The sequence below is a fragment of the Leptodactylus fuscus genome, chromosome 2 (genome assembly GCF_031893055.1).
Source record: "Leptodactylus fuscus isolate aLepFus1 chromosome 2, aLepFus1.hap2, whole genome shotgun sequence".
Classification (NCBI taxonomy): Eukaryota; Metazoa; Chordata; class Amphibia; order Anura; family Leptodactylidae; genus Leptodactylus; species Leptodactylus fuscus.
The window spans coordinates 63295057-63317938 of NC_134266.1; positions in this window are offsets into that span (position 1 = coordinate 63295057).

Sequence of the window (22882 nt, forward strand, 5' to 3'; positions counted from 1 at the left end):
ATTATTTGCCTATCGTGAGGTTCCACAAGAGTCTACAGGGTTTAGCCCTTTTGAATTGTTATATGGGAGACGACCCAGGGGACTCTTGGATGTTATTAAAGAGGTATGGGAAGGTAAAGATGGTCATCAGAAGAATGTGGTGGAACATGTATTGGAAATGAGAGAAAGATTAATGAAATTGATTAAGGTAGCTCATGATAATGTCCACAAGGCAAAAGTTTACCAAAAGAAATGGTATGATCAACATGCCAAAAATAAATCGATTAAAGTTGGGGATAAGGTTCTTCTCTTACTTCCCAGCAGTGAGAATAAGTTGTTGGCCAGATGGCAAGGGCCATATAAAGTGGTTAGACAAACAGGTCCTGTTGACTTTGAAATTGAAACCCCAGATAAAAAACAAAAAAATAAGGTTTACCATGTAAATTTATTAAAACGTTGGATTGAACCAGAGGTTAGTCCTAAAGATAACACTACGTGTACTATTGTAGCAGAGTCTTCACAAGATATGTCTGAAGAAATTTATGATTTGTTGAAAAATTGTGCTCACTGGTCAGAGGTAACATTGAATCCAAAGTTATCTAAAGAGCAATATTGCAACCTGAGGAAGATTATAGGGTCTAGTTCACATATTTTTGGAAGTAAGCCTGGCCGTGTGTCTTTAGTTTCTCATACAATAAATACTGGAGATCATCCACCTATCAGACAGAGACCTTATCGTATACCTGAAAAATTAAAGGGTAAGGCTGAAAATGAGGTTCAAGAAATGCTTAAATTGGGAGTTATTGAACCCTCTAAAAGTCCTTGGTCATCACCTGTAGTGATGATTGGGAAAAAAGATGGGACAATAAGATTTTGCATAGATTTTCGTAAAATTAATGCTATACCTAGTTTTGACAATTACCCAATGCCGCGTATTGATGAGCTCATAGATAGATTGGGGTGTGCAGAATATATTTCTACCCTAGATTTATGTAAGGGGTACTGGCAAATTCCACTTGATGAGAAATCAAAAGAAAAAACTGCCTTTGTGATGCCTAATGGTTTGTATCAGTTCAGAAACATGCCATTTGGTCTTCATGGTGCTCCAGCCACGTTTCAAAGAGCCATGGACTTACTCTTGAAGGATCATACGGAGTACAGTGCTGCTTATTTAGATGATGTGGTAATCTTTAGCAAATCATGGGAAGAGCACTTGTATCACTTGGAAAAGGTGATAACTGAAATTGGGAAAGCAGGATTTACAATTAATCCACGTAAATGTGCTTTGGGATTCCAAGAAACAAAGTACCTTGGGTTTATTGTGGGTAGTGGTAAAGTAAGGCCAGAGATATCCAAAGTACAAGCCATTCAATCTGCGACTATTCCAGCCACAAAGAAAGAGGTCAGATCCTTTTTAGGTCTTGTTGGCTATTATAGACGTTTTATTCCAAACTTTGCTACTATCGTTGCTCCCTTAACCGACCTAACTAAAAAGAACAGTAGAGAGGACGTGATATGGACAACAGAATGTGATTCAGCTTTTGAACAAATAAAAGAAATTTTGTGTAAAGAACCAGTCTTACAAAGCCCAAACTTTGACAAACCATTTATTGTACAGACGGATGCATCTGAGGTGGGACTTGGGGCAGTCCTGAGTCAAGAGATTAATGGTGAGGAACACCCTATTCTTTATTTAAGTAGGAAACTTTTTCCCCGTGAACAAAAGTATTCTACAATCGAGAAGGAAGGGCTGGCGATAAAGTGGGCATTGGAGGCATTACACTATTATTTATTAGGAAGAGAGTTTACTTTAGTGACGGATCATCACCCCTCACTTGGATTCATACCATGAAGGACAAAAATGCCAGAATAACTAGATGGTATCTAGCATTACAGCCATTTAAATTTGAGATACAACATCGGTCAGGGTCCAAGCACCAAAATGCCGATCATTTGTCTAGGTATGGTGCTGAAGTGAAAGCGGTCTGAAGAAGGACAAGCTTCTTCTTAAGGGGGGAGGAATGTGAAGAGGTAAACTATTTTGTGTTATGTTTCCATGTGATTTCTTCTTTGTAACCTTAGTGGTGGTACATAAGACCCCAGATCTGGTAATATCTCTGTGTGAATGTTCTATTACTGCTTCTTATTTCTTTCTTTCCTCATTAGGCTGGCCACCTAATGCTCTATTTTCCTACTATTTCTTGTCTTACCATCTGGGAACCATATACTAACACTAAGGAACTGTTCACATTAACATGGATTTATAAAGTGTTTTTGCATATTTACCTGCAGTAGTGGAGTTGCACTGGGTGTGTCCGCCCTGATCTTATAAGAGGCAAGTCTGCAGCAACTCCAGGGTTTTATAGGGAAAACTGCAGAGGATTATGGGAAATGTCTAAGGTATAAAATGATTCCAATTCCCAGAAAGCTGGGTATGGGTGTGTTGGTGAAGTTCACATGATGAATTGTTTGTGAGACTACAGCAGCCTGAGGTACAAGGTGTTTGTTGTATGCATTATGGAAATTTTCTGAAGAATTATTTTTTTTGTTAAAACTGGACTTCCTGAAATAAACTCCTTGGATTCTTTTCATCAATCAAGGTCCGATTGTTTTTTTGAAAAATCCCATGCTTCACACCTCCACCATGAATTCGTCCAAACTGGGGTTTTTAGAGGCTCCCTCCACCATGAATTTGCCCAAACTGGGCTGGTTAGAGGCTCCCTCCACCATGAATTTGCCCAAACTGGGCTGTTTAGAGGCTCCCTCCACCATGAATTGGTCAAACTGGGGTTTTTAGAGGCTCCCTCCACCATGAATTTGCCCAAACTGGGCTGTTTAGAGGCTCCCTCCACCATGAATTTGCCCAAACTGGGCTGTTTAGAGGCTCCCTCCACCATGAATTGGTCCAAACTGGGGTTTTTAGAGGCTCCCTCCACCATGAATTTTCCAAAACTGGGCTGGTTAGAGGCTCCCTCCACCATGAATTTGCCCAAACTGGGCTGTTTAGAGGCTCCCTCCACCATGAATTGGTCCAAACTGGGGTTTTTAGAGGCTCCCTCCACCATGAATTTGCCCAAACTGGGCTGTTTAGAGGCTCCCTCCACCATGAATTTGCCCAAACTGGGCTGTTTAGAGGCTCCCTCCACCATGAATTGGTCCAAACTGGGGGTTTTAGAGGCTCCCTCCACCATGAATTTTCCCAAACTGGGGTGTTTAGAGGCTCCCTCCACCATGAATTTGCCCAAACTCTGCTGGTTAGAGGCTCAATCCACCCTGATTTTCAAAACAAATGTTGGTGCCAACCTCAACTTACTACAAGGGCCAAATTCACTGCTGATGACAAGCTCTCCTCACTGCAAGTGCCAAATACACATGTTTCAAGGTGTTTTCCTACTGTCAGAGAGGTGGTATTGAGTGTGTAAAGTGTGTAGTTGTTAGGCTGTGATGTTGGGGTAATAGAGGGTCTTTGGTGTGTTAGATGCCCCCAGACATGCTTCCCCTGCTGTCCCAGTGTCATTCCAGAGGTGTTGGCATCATTTCCTGGGGTGTCATAGTGGACTTGGTGACCCTCCAGACACGGATTTGGGTTTCCCCCTTAACGAGTATATGTTCCCATAGACTATAATGGGGTTCGAAACCCGTTCGAACACACGGACAGTGAGCGGCTGTTCGATTCGAATTTCGAACCTCGAACATTTTAGTGTTCGCTCATCTCTACAAATAGACAAATGACAAATACCAGTGAAAACCTACATTTTATGTTTATTTTACTTAATAGCTAAAAAAATGTTGGGGCTCATAATATCTTAAATGAACAACATTTAGCAGTAGACTGTACGAAAATAATCATTGGTTCAAAACTAACAAATTCTAATGGAGTACCATGCAACCATTTTTCAATTGGATAATCATACTGTGGAATATTTATCCATCTTTCTAATATTGATGGCCAGTCCTTAGGATAGGCCATCAATATTACATTTGCAGCGATATAACAGCCAGGACCTCTGCAGATCAGTTTCCAGGACAGCATGGCTACTGGTATTGGTAACATTTCTAGGAGCCATGCTGTTCACTTGACATACAGGTTATAGCAGTGGGTTTATGTAGAGCAGTAGTGCACATTGTATGGCGGGTGAACAGCATGGCTCCTGATATGTTATTACCTTAAGCTGCCGTGTCTTGGTACCGCTGATCTGCAGGGTCCTGGTGGTGGGCCCCTAGAAACAATTCCACTGGTGGGCCCTAGACAACCCATTCCGACTCTGAACGTAGATGTAAACCGGGCCTAACAGATTTCGCATTGAACAGCGTTCTCAGGAGCTTCATGTTGTGTAACTAGTTGGGTTCCTAGTTTTCAGGGTCTTTGTTGCATTATATTTCAGGAAGTAGCAGTTTCTGTTACTTTACAATATGTTACATATTGTAGCTCAATATTGTATTCCTGCCTGTCTTAAGATTTACTGTAGTACTGATCCATTGTCCAAGAAATCCAGCCAATAACAGTTTATACACTACCGGTGTGGTGCTGACAGAGACTAATGTGCACCATGGTTTCCACATTTCATTGGATGTGATGTATGATACATCTTTATCTCTGTAGGCTTGCCTGTATATTAGTCACTCGCTGTTAGACATGTTGTATGCTACATTTTTAATATGAATTTCTCAATGTATGAATATTTCAGTAGCATTCACTCAGATTTTGTTTTGAACAATATCTTTCGCTTTATCTTGCTTTATGTAGACCTCAGCTTCTCGTTCGTGAAGGAAACATTGTGCAGATCATCATTTCTGTACCATGTCAATTGTCCTGTATTTATACAGGTGACCAATGTAAAATATTGCAGCATTGCCAATGATCACTATCATGTCATTACTAATAATTTTTATTATTTTTGCTTTTTTATTATGTGCCAGTTGTGAGCTGAAATTCTTTTGCGTCTTTTTCAATGCTGATCACGTTACTCTGCTATAAGTTTTCTTTGCTTTGTAGGGGACATTTTATGGTTCGTACCATAAGTGCCACTAAGTGGTATTATTTCTTTGATTTAGTTGACATGCAATGAAACAGTTTGGCAACTAAGTCCTCTTTAATAAAAAGCTTTCAATTTATAGTGTTGGCTAAAGGAACCTGGAAGACACTGTTCTTGTAAAGAACTGCAGACGCCATCTTGGATTTATAATGTCACATTTGTTCACTTGGCAACCCTTTTAGCCAAAAATTTCTTATTAAAGCACCTTTACTTTCTTAGTGGTTGAGCTTTATTAAAGAGTTCTGACTGTCTGATATTTGGTTGTTTTTTTTTACTGCTATGTAGATTAAAAATCTATAACTTATTTTTACAGGAATGCAGAGATATTTAGTATTTTCTGGAAAAGTGATAAAGCCCCACTCTAGTTTTTATATAATCCCAGCCTTCTAGTACATGGCATATTGTAGCATAATGAAGTGTGAGATTACTTACTCAGTATGTCCTTTAGGTGATACAGTCTCTGAATGAGTTCCCCAGATGATCATGGGATTGGCTTAGCTGATCATAGGATTGGCCCAGCTGATCATGGGCCATTCAGGGCCTTCTTTTGAAGCCTGTGAATGAGAGGGTCAGTCTTATGTTTCTTGGCAATTAGGGTTGAGCGATTGGGATTAGAAAAGATCAGATCCCGATCGGTGATCGAGTAAATTTCACGATCACGATTGGGTTCCGATCCCGCCTAAAAAAGATTGGGAACGGAATTCTGATCCCTATCGCTCAACTTACCTGCACAGAAGTGTTGCCGCTACCGCTCCCTGTTCTTCTTGCTCCTTTTCTTTCTTCTTCACATGCCTTCAGAGTGCCCTGCGTGTCCCCACCTCCCTAGACTAGTGTTAGAAATGCTGGGAGAAGGCGGGGCTTCTGGCTTAGAAGAGTGTGGGCGGGTACTGGGAGGGGAGACGTGAGTGATTCACTAACATCTCCCTGACCACACTCTCCTAAGCCACAACAAGCCCCGCCTACTCCCATAATCTCTAACACTAGCCTAGGGAGGTGGGGGCATGCACGGCTCTCTGAAGGCATATCAATGAGAGGGGAACGGACCAAGAAGAACAGGGAGTGGCAGCAGATCTGTGCAGGTAAGTGGACACCAGGGGGACTAAGTAGCTGGGGATTTTTTTTAATCACCACATAGCATGGAGTCCAAAGATTGAAACAATTTTTGGACTCCATGGTGTGTAGTGAGTAGGATCGTTTTTAAAATCCGATCTTTGATAATTAAAAAAAAATCCCATTGGATTGCATTGGGATTGGAATTGGAATTGGGATCGGGTTTGAATGGAAAATTATCAGAAATCAGATTTTAAAAACGATCTAGAAATTTCAAGATCGGCTCAACCCTACTGATAATGAGTTTCCAAATCTTGGAGATGGTTGTGTGAAGAGCAGATAAGAGCAGAGCAGAGTAGGAGGTCTTTGGAGGATCAGAGGTTGCGTGCATGCAGGTGGTGGGAGATTAGGTCAGAGATATATGGAGGGTACAGGTTGTGGCAGGCTTTGTATGTCAGTGTTATCATTTTGAACTCTATTCTCTGGGCAATATCTAGCCACTGAAGGGATTGGCAGAGGGGAGCAGCCAATGAAGAATGGGGGGGAGGTGTATTGAGCAAGCAGAACAGTTTAAGTTGGACTGAGGGGGGCCAAAGTATTTGCATGGGGGCCATTGAGAAGGGTGTTACAGTAGTATAAGTTGGAGATTATGAGGGCATGAACTAGCATCAATGTGTTTTCAGGGGTGAAGAAAGAGCCAATTTGATGGCTGTTCTTGAGTTAGAAGTGGCAGGAGGTGTTGAGGGTTTGTATGTGCAATTTGAAGTTTAGTCCAGGGTTATCCCAAGGCAGTGGACCCATTGGACAAGGGTAAGCATGGTTCCATTAACTTTAATAGATGGGTCAGGTAGAAGGGCCGTAGGTGGGGTGAAGATGACGAACTCCATTTTCTCCATGTTGAGTTTGAGAAAGTGAGAGGAGAGAAAGGAGGCTATGGCCAACTCTGAGAGGTAATGTCTGGTCCAGAGAGATATATTTGGATGTCATCAGTGTAGAAATGGTATTAAAATCCCCTCCTTCTTTCTTGTTGCACAGTCAAAGTGACAAATTGAGTGCTGTTCTCATCTACTTCCATCAGCAGACGAGGATGACCACCAATCCAATCAAACTCCTCCTCAATGTTGTTGTGAAGTGATTCTAGTGATCATAGGAATTCAATTAGAAAAAAATCTAATTAATGGAAGACAGTGAAAATGTGTCAATACAATAACTTTTCTAGGAAAATTTTCTAAAAAAAAAAAAAAAAAAAATACAAGAAGATATCCATGCTTTATGTACAAATATAAAATAATGTTGCTACTTTTGCTATTTGTATTATTATCAGTTGTTCCGCATGTCTAAGCAAAATAAAAGTTAATTTTAAATTGGAGAATTATAAAATATATTAATGTTCCAATGACTGACAAATTTAATAATGTCCATAAATTAGTATTATTTTGTGTTATCAGGTGACCTTAGTTCAAAGCTACCTGGAGCAAGTGCCATGAATACACTAAATTCCAATAACTACTCGTAAATGTGCCAGCTTTATAAAAACTTCAACCACGACACCAGTTTTATTGTAATAGATATACTATTTAAAGTCACACCAAGAAGATTGAAAGCTCTTCCTGTGATATTTCTAAGCTTCTCAGATAAAACCTCAGTAGTTCTGAAAGCTACTTGACAACAAGCTTATTTTTTCCCTAAACATTCATCAGCACTGGGGATCAAGTCTCAGAGGAAAATGCACTAATCTGTCTATTTCTCAAGGATTATGAATCACTTACCTAAGATCTATAGTGCATCAGACGATTTAAACGGAGAAAATCTTTGTTTCTCAGGGAATGAAGAATTAGTTATGACCTTATGCGTATCATTGTAGACACATAACATTTCCCACTCCTCAGGGATTGGTGGACCATTTCAGATTATCACACTAGCTAAGGAGCAGGGACAACTACTTACCCATTCTGAGATCATATATTTATCTATTACATATAATCTAGGTGAATTTATTATTGTGTTTACGCCATTTTTATTCTATTTTGGCAGAAAAGGCACAATGGTCACTTTTTTCTTTCAAATATTCAACCCTTTTGCCATTTTTATAAATAGCACAAGGCAAGTAGGGGACCCATTACAGATTTTGCATTGAGGCCCAGAAGCTTCAAGTTATGCCTCAGGTGATACCCATGTATTTCATAGTTAGCAAAATGACTCATTATATTCTAATAGCTCCATTAGACTGTTTATTATCACAGTTCTGTGTATGGGGCCTTATAGGGGTTTTCTCATCTCTGTGTTTCAGGATTTTTACCTACTTTTCACTTCCTGTATTTTTCAGAAAGCTGGTGGGAAGGCTTTGACTGTTTGATGAACAGCACATGATGATGTATCTCCATAGATATAGACTTTGCCTTTATCAAGAGAGACTATTATGATTACTAGAAATAAAATATTAATGTGGATCAAATAATATGCACTCTAAAAGTAAATTACATTACACAGGTTTGTATAGAACACTTACCATGCTTCTATAGAGAATGGCCTTTATTAGCAAATTGCAATTAGGTGAACTGATTGTCCTGATTGTAGAACTGTAGATAACTGCAAGAGAACTCAGCCCTCCAAGAGAGCAGCGAGTCATCATTTCTTATCAGATACAGCCTATGCACCATTGAAACGCTGTTTAAACAACGGGAGGCATAATCTAACATATCAGGGAAATGAAGCATCATTGCTGAATCAATGTATTAAGGAAAACTTGTGAATTTACATAAGCTAGCAATATAGATAGGATCCTTGAGATGGAAATACCCCTTAAAATCTGGGGCAAAATTCAAGACAGGCCTCTATCTGCCTCTTTTGAAGCAAATTAATGAGTCAGTGGAGCCAGGAGCAGCATACAAATATCTGTCAGGATTTGAACCTGTGACCTGCTGTCTTGCCCGGTGTCTCCTTGCTACCTGAGCTATCAGGCTTGTGGAATAATAGCCTGTTGGACGTCTGTGTGGAGCCTACTGCTGAGGCTCATCAGCTGCTGCTAATAATTGGAACCCGCCCTGTATTAACCTTGATTGGACTGGCTATATATAGGTGACTCTGACACTTCCTGTTTGTGTTGGTATTGTGTTCTGTTTATTCTGGATACAGCCTGAACACCCAGGAGACCTCCTTGCTGGAGATCTTCTTCAGTTCTTTGGAACTTCACCTGCAAGCTCACCGTAGCTTGACTACAGCCCTTGAAAGACTACAGACTTCTACCTGGTCTTTACTCAGCTGATCTTGGACTACTACCTCAGCCCCTGTGGGCCATCCACCTGTTGTCTCCAGCCTCCTCTGTGTTTCCCGACGACTGGACTCCTGATCCCGTACCACCAGTAGCGTGACAATATCATTCATGTGCTGTCCAAATATCATCCATGTGCTATCATTTTACCACTGACCTGTAGCCAGAAGTGGGATAACCCAGTGGTTGCATTGTACATTCGCAGTGGTTTTGCCTACATGTTATCATATTGTAATGAATTTGTTTCATGAACTTTGTAAATGTTGATGTGACAACCCAGGACAACCCAAACAACAGCAGGTTGCACATCATTGAAGAAAAAGTTAACAATCCAAAAATGCTATTGTAGTCATGTTTTGTCATATGGGAATGCCGCATGATATAAAGTAATTACAGTCCTATGAAAAAGTTTGGGCACCCCTATTAATCTTAATCATTTTTAGTTCTAAATATTTTGGTATTTGCAACAGCCATTTCAGTTTGATATATCTAATAACTGATGGACACAGTAATATTTCAGGATTGAAATGAGGTTTATTGTACTAACAGAAAATGCGCAATATGCATTAAACCAAAATTTGACCGGTGCAAAAGTATGGGCACCTCAACAGAAAAGTGACATTAATATTTAGTACATCCTCCTTTTGCAAAGATAACAGCCTCTAGTCGCTTCCTGTAGCTTTTAATCAGTTCCTGGATCCTGGATAAAGGTATTTTGGACAAACAATTCAAGTTCAGTTAAGTTAGATGGTCGCCGAGCATGGACAGCCCGCTTCAAATCATCCCACAGATGTTCAATGATATTCAGGTCTGGGGACTGGGATGGCCATTCCAGAACATTGTAATTGTTCCTCTGCATGAATGCCTGAGGATTTGGAGCGGTGTTTTGGATCATTGTCTTGCTGAAATATCCATCCCCGGCGTAACTTCAACTTCGTCACTGATTCTTGAACATTATTCTCAAGAATCTGCTGATACTGAGTGGAATCCATGCGACCCTCAACTTTAACAAGATTCCCGATGCCGGCATTGGCCACACAGCCCCAAAGCATGATGGAACCTCCACCAAATTTTACAGTGGGTAGCATGTGTTTTTCTTGGAATGCTGTTTCTTTTTGGACGCCATGCATAACGCCTTTTTTTTTTATAACCAAACAACTCAATTTTTGTTTCCAAAATGAAGCTGCCTTGTCCAAATGTGCTTCTGCATACCTCAGGCGACTCTGTTTGCGGCGTGCTTGCAGAAACGGCTTCTTTCTCATCACTCTCCCATACACCTTCTATTTGTGCAAAGTGCGCTGTATAGTTGACCGATGCACAGTGACACCATCTGCAGCAAGGTGATGCTGCAGCTCTTTGGAGGTGGTCTGTGGATTGTCCTTGACTGTTCTCACCATTCTTCTTCTCTGCCTTTCTGATATTTTTCTTGGCCTGCCACTTCTGGGCTTAACAAGAACTGTCCCTGTGGTCTTCCATTTCCTTACTATGTTCCTCACAGTGGAAACTGACAGGTTAAATCTCTGAGACAACTTTTTGTATCCTTCCCCTGAACAACTATGTTGAACAATCTTTGTTTTCAGATCATTTGAGAGTTGTTTTGAGTAGCCCATGATGCCACTCTTCAGAGGAGATTCAAATAGGAGATCAACTTGCAATTGGCCACCTTAAATACCTTTTCTTATGATTGGATACATCTGGCTATGAAGTTCAAAGCTCACTGAGGTTACAAAACCAATTTTGTGCTTCAGTAAGTCAGTAAAAAGTAGTTAGGGGAATTCAAATCAACAAAATGATAAGGGTGCCCATACTTTTGCACCAGTCAAATTTTGGCTTAATGCATATTGCACATTTTCTGTTAGTACAATAAACCTCATTTCAATCCTGAAATATTACTGTGTCCATCAGTTATTAGATATATCAAACTGAAATGGCTGTTGCAAACACCAAAATATTTAGAACAAAAAATGATTAAGATTAATAGGGGTGCCCAAACTTTTTCATAGGACTGTATAATCCCTTATTAAATTATTATTAGAGATGAGCGAATGGCGTTCGATCAAATTGATATTTGTTTGAATATCAGGCCGTTCGAGGTATTCGAATACCACGAGGCAAACGCAGTAAAAATTTGTATCCCCTCCCACCTTCCCTGGTGCTTTTTTTGCACCAATAACTGTGCAGGGGAGGTGGGACAGGAACTACGACAACGGAGGCATCGAAAAAAAATCAGAAAAAGTAATTGTCTGGCTAAATCAGGTGACCTCCAATTTATACGAATGGTCGATTTCAGATTCGGGTCATATAAGACTGTGAACTATGTGACTGTGAGACAGGGATAGATGTACTGGCAGGGTTAGCTAGGGATTACCTTTATTTAGGTGAGATTATTACTCATACAGCTCTTTGGGGCTCTATCTCGTCGGGATCCCTGTCAGCTTGTGATATGCGAGAGCTGACTTTTTACCATAGGAATGCATTGACCAGCGTTGATTGGCCGAATACCATACAGAGTACAGCATTCATCCAATTAACGCTGGTTCTGCTGGAGGAGGCGGATTCTAAGATCGGTCCAAAGCAGTCTCCATTGTGGTCCGATCTCAGATGTAGCAGTGTTGAGCGCACAGCTCTGCTACACCGGAGATGTAGCAGAGCTGGCCGTGCACTGAGCTCTGCTACACCCAAGATGTAGCAGAGCTGGTTGTGTGCTGAGCTCTGCTACACCAGAGATGTAGCAGAGCTGAGTGTGCGCTGAGCTCTGCTACACCAGAGATGTAGCAGAGCTGAGTGCTGGAGGAGGCGGAGTCTAAGATCAGTCCGCAGTCTGATCTCAGCTGTAGCAGTGTTGAGCGCACAGCTCTGCTACACCTGATATGTAGCAGAGATGGCTGTGCGCTGAGCTCTGCTACACCTGAGATGTAGCAGAGCTAAGTGTGCGCTCAACACTGCTACATCTGAGATCGGACCACAATGGAGACTGCTGTGAACCGATCTTAGACTCCGCCTCCTCTGGCAGAACCAGCGTTGATTGGCCGAATGCTGTACTCTGTATGTCATTTGGCCAATCAACACTGGTCAATGCATTGCTATGGGAAAAAGTCAGCTCCCGCATACCGCCAGCTGACAGGGATCCCGACGAGATAGTGACGTAATACAGGTACTTGGGCATGTTAGATGCCCCCAGACATGCTTCCCCTGCTGTCCCAGTTGCATTCCAGGGTGTTGGCATCATTTCCTGGGGTGTCATAATGGACTTGGTGACTCTCCTGAGTCGAAGTGTGGCTTCCCCTGAAACAAAACATTTTTCCCCATAGACTCCAATGGAGTTTGATATTCATTCAAATAGTCGAATATTGAGGGGCTATTCGAAACAAATATCGAATCTTGAATATTTCACTGTTCGCTCATCTCTAATTATTATAACTAAATGCAGACACACTCTATGGTTATCCATGTAACACCAGCTCCACAAAACAATGGCTTATTTACAGTCTGCTCACATGAGCCATGCTTTTATTTTATAGCCTTATCTTTTATTTTTCTCTCTCGGCATATGATGTTCAGTGTCTGATCCGTTGTCAGCCCTGTCATTTTAATAAATGGGAGATAAGTCTCTTTCATATGCAAAGTTCGGCTTTCTATTGCTCAGGAGGGATTTCAGAAGCTGGGATGGTTTTAAACATTAATGAGGGGAAAATATGGTCACCGACAAAGAATCTGTCCCAGACTTATGCAGAGCTCGACAGATTTATTCCACACCGAAAATACTTTTGAATTGCAGCCAGTAATACTGGAACAAATCTATTTGCTTTAATGGGTACATAAGGCATTGTATTTATCATTATGTTCTACAAATCCTTATTAAAAGTCTGTGTTAACATACAGAAAATCTTTGCACTTTATGTCTGTCAAATATGCAAAAGTTCTGAGAAAAAAAAAGAAAAAGACAGTCAACACTAAACAAATCAATTTATGAATGGTGTTTGACAAGTGAAAGTGTGAAAGAACAGAATAGAATATAACAGAGCAGAATAGAATAGATATATCCACCCACTTTGCGGAAATGCAGAAATTTTGTTGCAGATTTTGCTGCGTTTTTTTTTTGAGCCAAAGTCAGGAGTAGCTACAAAAGGAATGGAAAATATAAAGGGAGTACTTAGATGTTTCCATGCAAAGGCTATGCTCACACCGGACCCGGAATTCGCCTCAAAATCTGCCTGCAAAATCCGCTTTTTATTCCCTTAAATGGGAGTCTCTAGCTGTTTTTTCCCGCTAGCGATTTCTTTCAGCTAGCGGGAAAAAGAAGCAACATGCCCTTTCTTCATACTGATTCGTCCGCGGCTCGAGACAACCTCCTGCTTAGATCCATTCATTTGGGTCTAATAAGGAGCGGGATGCTACGACGTGATGCCAATGCACTGCATTCTGGCCCGACGTGACCCGTCAACTTTGCACTTGAAAAAAGGTTTTTTTAGAAGCCCGAAACACGTCGTGTCACACTGACTTAATCCTTTGCAATAAAGAGTTATTTACTTGGATTTGTCAACCCACCCTGTTTATTGGCTACCGGTGAGCGCGGAGTCTCTGGTGTGGACTGAGGTTCACTTCACTTTTCTAATGCACTGCATTGGAATTCTGTCATGGCTAGCCAAGCAAAAAAAGCCACTTTGGCGAAAAGAAATGCAGTAAAATCTTCAACAATAAATGTTGTGTTTCCTCAAGGTGGGACCTTACCCTTATAGGGGTTTTCCAGTTTCAGACCAATATCAGGTGACAGATGATATTGTTTGTATAATGAAAAGTTATTAAATTTTCAATATTCTTTCAGAGCAGAGATCTATGAAACCACGAGGGATTCATACAGAAAGAATGTTGGAAAATCATACAACTTTTAATTAGACAAACAATAACATTTGTCTATTAACATTGGTCCGAAGCTGGACAACCTCTTTAAGCTGGTTACGGTTTTATATGAAGATGTCCAGCCAGGAGAAAAGGTAAGGCAAGGCATTAGAGATGAGTGAGTAGTTAAATACTCGATATTCGTTTCAAGTAGCCCCTCAATATTTGACTACTCAAATCGAATATCGAATCCTGTTATACTCTATGGGGGAAAAATGCTCGTTTCAGGGGTAGGCAACATTCAATCAAATTGAACTTACCAATTCCACGAGTGAGGGTCGGGCTGGAAAGAAAATGGCTGCTTACAGTCAAAGCGGCCATTTTCTTGTAGCGCGGGCATGCGCAGTCGGTTCTTCCCAGGCCCGATGCCTGACAGAGTGAATTCAGAGCCGGAAGAAACCGTGGGGACGCTGCACGGAGAAGACTTCTAAAGGTAGGAGAAGAACCAGCGTTGATTGGCAAACTGTATAGCATTCGGCCAATCAACGCTGGTTCTGCATCAAATTTTTCCATTCGAATAGCGAGTAGTATTCGATTGAGTACGAGTATTTCGAATACCATAGTATTCGATTGAATACCTACTTGATCGAATACTACTCGCTCATCTCTACAAGGCATATCTATAAGTATATGAAAATTAATTTTCTGTAATAAATGTTAAAAAGGTTTCCGAAACCCAACTTAGGTTAAGGCACCATGCAGCAAAGAGCAGCAAAAACACTGCATTAAAAAAAAGTCGCAGAAACGCATTGTGCTTTTTTTCTCTGCATAGTTTTTAATTGCAATTTTCTTCTGCGGAGTTTCCACCCTTATTATACCTATATGGAAAACATCAGTGTTTCTGCAGGTATAATTGACATGCTGCAATTTGCAGGTCTTCTGCTCCAGATTTTTTTCTGCAGAGTGTGAGATTAGTCGAAATCCCAAGCACTTTGCAGGTTTTTTTCCCCCGCCGTGTTTCTGCCGTGGCAAAAACGCTCCATTTTCTTAATGTGAGGCTTCAGCCTTATATACTTGCAGTGAATTAAGCTGGCCAAACACGTTAGACTTTTTTTGGCTGAAAATATGTGAATGACTGCTTGTGACCGCCATCAGCAGACTTTGTTCTGCTAAAAATATTTGACATTTTGAAAATTTTTGTCTGTTAACCAAAAATAAAGTTACAGGAAGGCAGAAAAATATACAGCTATATACAGAATATATAAACTCATGCCTCAGTGAGGCTCTTATAATTGTGATATGATGGGCGACATACGGGAGTATTATAATGAAAAGGCATTTCTTAGGAAGATAACCCATTTCAGATATTAGTTCCCATGGCATTCAGATGAGGACCATGCATTTGACCTTTATACTATGCCTTTAACTGAGCGATTGCCTATTATCTGTAGAATTCATGCTATGGCAAAAATATTATAATAGAAACATTTCATTTTCCAATGTAACAATACACACTGGCCTCTGCACTTTTTCTTCCCTATTAAACCTATACAGATAACTCTTGTGATTCAGCAGCTAAAATTAACATGTTGTGGTATTTGACAGCCCTGGTTTTCCGCAGTGTTTTTTCCCCCAAAATATGCAAATGGGGTGAAATTAACTCTCATTCACTTTGCTGGTACTGTAAAATGCAGTAGTTTTCCACAGTTTTTTGACAGCAGTATAAAAGCATTGCGTTTCAGTAATGTGTAGTCTCAGCCTAAATATGGTCGCTGCAACTGGCCTGCCGAGAATTAAAAGCAGGGGCTGCACATGGGGGACATGGGATGTCTCAATGTGCCACTCATGCTTCCACAGCTCCTTGCATTAAATGAATAGGAGCCACGGAAGCATGGGCTGCAAAATAGGACAGGAAAAGAACATGTCCCACCTCATGTGGTCCAGACTGTCGAACCACACATAGGACCATGAAAATCATGGTCATGTGTACAGGCCTGTAGAAAAGAATGGGTCACTGTGCTATCCGTGAAATACCATCCCCACCACAGTCGCCTGCAACGTGCCTAACAATGGATTATGTTACATGGTGGTCAGTCTTAGGCTAGAAAGTGGTGCAAAATGGCAGTGAAAAAACATCCATTTCTGCCAGCTATCTTGCATCCAAGGGTTACCGTATATACTCGAGTATAAGCCGACCCGAATATAAGCCGAAGCCCCTAATTTTACCACAAAAAACTGGGAAAACTTATTGACTCAAGTATAAGCCTAGGGGGGAAATGCAGCAGCTACTGGAAAATTTCAAAAATTAAAATGGTCGGAGTTTTTGGGTGCAGTAGATGCTGGGGAAGGGGAAGGGGAGGGGGTGTTTTGGTTGTCTGCCTGCCCCTTCCCTTTGTTTGAGGACTGTTTCCCCCACACACACAATTGGAATTCAGCCTGGCTGAATATAGGGTATCTGCAGTGCTCCTATTAACCCCTTTCCAACGGAACAGGAGCACTGCAGATCCCCTATATTCAGTAGACCGGGCACTTTCAGACACAGGGATGCCTAATGTGTATGTGTGTCACAGTAATTTTCTACTTTTATATGTATTCTAGGGAAAGGAGGGATATACAACTTTAAAAAAAAATAAAAAAATCTTCAAAGTTTCTTTTTATTCCACTATTTTATGGGAGATTCTATACATTGATATTGCGGCGGGTCATAGACCCCCCCCCCCTTCCCCCACACCACCACCACCTCCTAAAAAAAAAAATTCACTGAAAGTGAAATTAAAACTGCCATATGATGTCCGTAAGAAACACTCCCTGTATTCATTATCATGTGAATGTAGCTGTAGCTTTGCCCAGAAAAAGTTTGGATTTTTATAAATGTTTTTTCTTTGTACAGTTAAATGATCTTTGCTTCAGTAGCGTTACATGACCAGATGCTCTGAGAGTTTATACAAAGAAGAGGCGACCATTATTTCTTCTGCAACTGAGTCATTTCACTGTTCATTGAAACATCCATACATAGTGTATGCGGCCTCCGAAACAAAACATTACAAACAAAGTTTTTTTGTTTTTTTTGTTACCTGGTTATTTTTCTTTTAGATGAACACATAACTAAATGCTTTATATATAGAAATATATACAAGTTACTTAAGTTACATGCAAGATGAAAGCATAGCCAAATTGCCATTAAATAAAAGCCCTTGGTCAGCCAGTCTAGTGCAGATACTGGAGACTACTTTGTAACTGGCTGCCATGGCAACCCCTTGGATCTTATGGCGGGGGGTCCAAAGGGTGACAGGAGGGCGATGTTGCCCCAGGCCCTCTGGATGCCATAATCCCTATTGATCATGGTATCCAGTGGGTTAATCCATTGGATTCGGAGTATCTTCGAGCTGTACTATTACGGCACTGAGCATTAACTATAGGCTCAGTGCAACATAATAGAGTGGGTTTTGCTGCTTTCCTCCTCCTTATCTTAACTCAAATTATTTTTTTGTATAGAATCTTTCACCCTACTCAGCTCACACAGAAGTCTATGGAGAGGAGAGAGAGATTTATTGTCTCATTTTTTGCATTGCTAGAGGCTTACCTTGAAAATACAATAGTGTATGAAGAGCTTTCTCTGACTCACATTGTAGGGGTGATCGTCTTTCAAGAAGGGGGTGGTGAGAAACAGAGGCGGCTGATGACGCAGGGGTGCTTGGGGAACAGGGACAAGGTTTCTGGTGCTCCCTGAAGAAAACCAGTTTAATTCAATAACGAGTGCAAGGGATCAAGGAATGACAGGTATGTCTAGAATAGTCTTTCTAAAGACGTGTTTATTTAAGAAACAATCTTGCCAATGATAGACTCCCTTTAATAGGGTATTCCTATCTCACATTTACAGTAGCAGCCATAGGAAATGCTATAAATGCCATATAGATGTGTGTCCCAGATCTAAGTTGAGAATGGAGAGGGGCTGTGAATGGAGAGGGGCTGTGAATGGACAGGGGCTGTGAATGGAGAGGGGCTGTGCTCACATTCAATATTCAATATGCATTTGTGCAGGAATTATAGAAAAAACAGAAGGTGTCTGCTCAATCATTTCCGTAACTCCTGCACAAATGAATGCAGAGATGCACATACACAGCTCATTTCCATTCACTTAAGGGCGCATATGGGCCTTATCCTTGAGATAGATCTGAGACCTTCATCTATATAGTATTTCAGGCATTTCTTATAGTTCTAGCCATAGATACTGAAATGTTAAATATAGTAGTAGACAATACATTTTTTAAAAGGTCAGTAGGAATTGACTTTTACATAGAAATGTCCTTGTCATTGCATACATATAGCATGCACATATATCTATCTGCAGCACCTATGGATGGGATTAGTTCTAATGACTGTACTGTTTGTCTGTCCCAGACTGCACCACATGCATTTCACTCCATCAGGCAGTCTTATTTTCTCTTTTTCCTATCAGTAAGAATCTCTCTATTCCCTACACGCTCAGCAGCTTCTGTCACATGCATTAGATGCATTGAATTTCAATAGACCCAATTGCTGTTCTAGTGCTTGGAATAAAATGATGACATTTAAGGGGGTGGGAGATACAAAGCTCGGAAGAACACAGACAGTTTATTTTCCTGTACGAGGAAAAGATGTTTGGGAGCAATTTCTGGTCTCCAATTGCAGTGTTTATTTAGGCAGCTTAAAAACAGTCTCTCATATGATCTTTGAGAAAAGTGGTAATGAATCCGTCAGTCATTCAGAATTACACGAGACCTTTATAGCCTGATCGCATAAATGCTGGGACATGGATTTGTAAAGTTATAGTATTTGCAGAAATGTTGACTTAATTAGGAAAACCTAATTGGTTCTAGTTAAAAACAAGCAGTGTATGTCACTTTTTACTGAATTTTATTATTTTTTTTATTTTATGACTTTTTTTCACTTCTGTTTACAATTTGTCATTTGCTAAATAAAAAAATAATGGTTCTAAGAAAAAATAAAAAGCAAAGGTAATAAACTTAAATTTGCATGAAAGAGTAACCAGTAAGTATATGTGTATGTGATAGTATAGTGTACATTTCAATGCATGGAGTGTGGGGGAAGGTGTTGAATGAAGGGATGGGTTCAGATGAACAATGAAGAATGATGAACTGCGAAGAGTTAAAGGTGTGTACCAACTTAAAGATGTAATGGGATTTTTTATGGGACTTATAACATAAAAAACAATAACTCACCTCTACCCATGGTTTTTCATGGTGGCAGATCCGGTCTACTGTGTCATTAGCGGTGATGTTCCATCACTTTTGGTCTCGTTCGCAACTATTCATAGTCTTCAGCAGTGACCCTTTACACTAATGGCATGTTACAGGATTGCAGAGATGTGTCTGTAAACAGAGGACTCAAAACCCTTTATACCCTGGACTTTGACCTATCCTTCAAATAGAACATACAAATCCTCAATACCTCCTGCCGCCTCCAGCTCAAGAACATTCATCGAATCAGCTCCTTCCTCACCCCTGAAACCACAAAGATGCTAGTCCGTGCCCTCATAATCTCCCAGATTACTATAGCACCCTTCTCCCCTACAGTCCACCTTAAACTGCGCTGCTCGCTTAATTCACCTCTCCCCTATTCTTCATCGGCTGCTCCCCTCTGCCAATCCCTTCACTGGTTACCCATTTCCCAGTGAATAGAATTCAAGTTGCTAACACTGACATACAAAGCCATAAACAACCTGTCCCCTCCATATATCTCTGACCTAATCTCCCACTACCTGCCCACACATAACCTCAGATCCTCCATTGACCTCCTGCTCCGCTCTGCTCTTATCTGCTTTTCACACAACTGTCTCTAAGATTTCTCTTGTGCATCCCCATACTATGGAACTCCTTACCAAGACACATAAGACTGACCCCCACAATCACAGGCTTCAAGAAGACCCTGAAGACTCACCTATGAAATGCATTCCAGAGAAACTGGGAAAACCTGACAAAAATCTTGGAGACAGGAATATGTAAGGTAGTATAACTGCAGCCTCAGAATACAAAAGACTTGTATGATTTGTAGTCTGTAACCATGGAAAGACATAGGTCTTCATAGGAACCAACTAGAGATGAGCGACTAGTGTTCGATCGAGTAGGTGTTTGATCGAATACTATGGTATTCGAGATACTCGTACTTGATCGAACACTACTAGCTGTTCGACGTTTAAGGTTCGATGCAGAACCAGCGTTGATTGGCAGAATGCTATACATTCTGCCAATCAACGCTGGTTCTTCTCTTACCTTTAGAAATCTTCTCCGTGCAGTGTCCCCGCGGCGTCTTCTGGCTGGAATTCACTCTGCCCAGGCATCCGGCCTAGGCAGAGCCGACTGCGCGTGCGCGGGCATGCCCTCGCATGCGCAGTTGACTCTGCTCAGGCGTCGGGCTGGGCAGAGCCAACCACGCATGCGCAGTCGGCTCTGCCTAGGCCCCGATGATGCCTAGGCAGAGTGAATTCCAGCCGGAAGACTCCGTGGGAGAAGACTTCAAGGGGAATCCAGCCCGACCGTCACTCGTGGACTTGGTAAGTATAATTTTATCGAATTTTGTGTACCCCTGAAACGAGCATTTCCCCCCATAGACTATAATGTGGTTCGAAATCCGTTCGAACAGCCGAACAGTGTGCGGCTGTTCAAATCGGATTTCAAACCTCGGACATTTTAGTGTTTGCTCATCTCTAGAACCAACGCCATTTTGAAAGTTGTTTTTTTCATTTTGAAGAAGTGAAAAATTCTTGTGATTTTGCATATTGTAGCTAAAGAGAAGAAATAAGTTTTACAGGACTCTCAGAAGAGAAATGTTTGCAATCATAACTCAGCCATATTCTGTTATCAGGTAAATAAGTTAATGGCGCTTTCAATGGAAGAGAAAACTTTTTTTTTTTTTCTCATTTATGCATGCAAAAGATTAGCGAGCATGGAAATTTACAAGGATGAGCCGGAGAGGAATAATTTACTTTTTGATTGTTTTGGAATACAGAGACTTTGTGAACAAAACTTTTAAGATTCAAAATGTGTGCTCTAGAGCTATGCGAGAACATTTGGGATTTACGTTTTTTACACCTCTGCCACTTTTTCTATACTTTCATTTACAGTACTAATTAGCAATGTACCTGGCCCACCAAAAAGTGATTTACATTATCAAAATAAAATATAAAGGGGAATGATAGTTTCAACAAATAACATATTTATTATAAAACTAACATATCTGGATGGCCAGAATCAAAGGGGGCAGTATGGTGCAGGCCCTGGAGCTGAGCCTGTGCCCTACATGGTGGGTACTGGTTGTGTTCAACAGTGAAAAGTTGTCAACAGCTTACAGGGTTGGATATAACTATCATATAACAATCAGAAATGCAAAAATACCCCTTAGGCCTGGTTCACATCTGTGTTTGGTATTCTGTTCGGGGAGTCCACTTGGGGACCCCTGGAACAGAATACCGAACGCATTGACAAGCGTTGAGGTTATGAAAGCACACGGACCCCATAGACTATAATGGGATCCATGTGTTTTCCGCGTGGTGTCCACACAGAACATGTGGAGAGAAAAGTACTTCATGAACTACTTTCCTCTCCACATGACTCGTGTGGAGACCGAGCAGAAAACACGGACCCCATTATACTCTATGGAGTCTGTGTGCTTTTATGGCTCAACGCTTGTCAATGCGTTTGGTATTCCGTTCGGGGGGGGGGGGGTCCTTAAGCAAACGCAGATGTGAACAAGGCCTTACCCAATATAATATCAATACAATGTCACATTATCAAACTTGGAATTTGGAAAAAGAACAGAGTATGGGGGTGACCTTATTACAATGTATAAATATATGAATGGACAGTACAGAGATTGTTCTAATGATCTCTTTACCCCAAGGGGGGCATCTTCTATGTCTAGGGGAGAAAATGTTTAATAAAGAACCAAAACTCAAACCTAAGCTTAAAAACTGGAATTCTTTTATTATTTCAATCTAGATAATAATGTTAAGTTTTTCTCAAAAGGATCTTTATCTAACCACTGGATTTCTCTGAAGGAATTGTACTGTGCTAAGGAAACGTGGAAGCGGCAACTTTACTAGTGGTGGCTGCTAGAGATGAGCGAACAGTGTTCTATCGAACACATGTTCGATCGGATATCAGGGTGTTCGCCATGTTCGAATCGAATCGAACACCACGTGGTAAAGTGCGCCAAAATTCGATTCCCCTCCCACCTTCCCTGGCGCCTTTTTTGCACCAATAACAGCGCAGGGGAGGTGGGACAGGAACTACGACACTGGGGGCATTGAAAAAAATTGGAAAAAGTCATTGGCTGCCGAAATCAGGTGACCTCCATTTTAGACGAATAGTGGATTTCAAATCCGGGTCATATGAGAATGTGAACTTTGTGACTATGAGACAGGGATAGCTGTACAGGCAGGGATAGCTAGGGATAACCTTTATTTAGGGGGGAATGTTATTAAAAATAACTTTTTGGGGCTCTATCGGGTGTGTAATTGTGATTTTTGTGAGATAAACTTTTTCCCATAGGGATGCATTGGCCAGCGCTGATTGGCCGAATTCCGTACTCTGGCCAATCAGTGCTGGCCAATGCATTCTATTAGCTTGATGAAGCAGAGTGTGCACAAGGGTTCAAGCGCACCCTCGGCTCTGATGTAGCAGAGCCGAGGCTGCACAAGGGTTCAAGC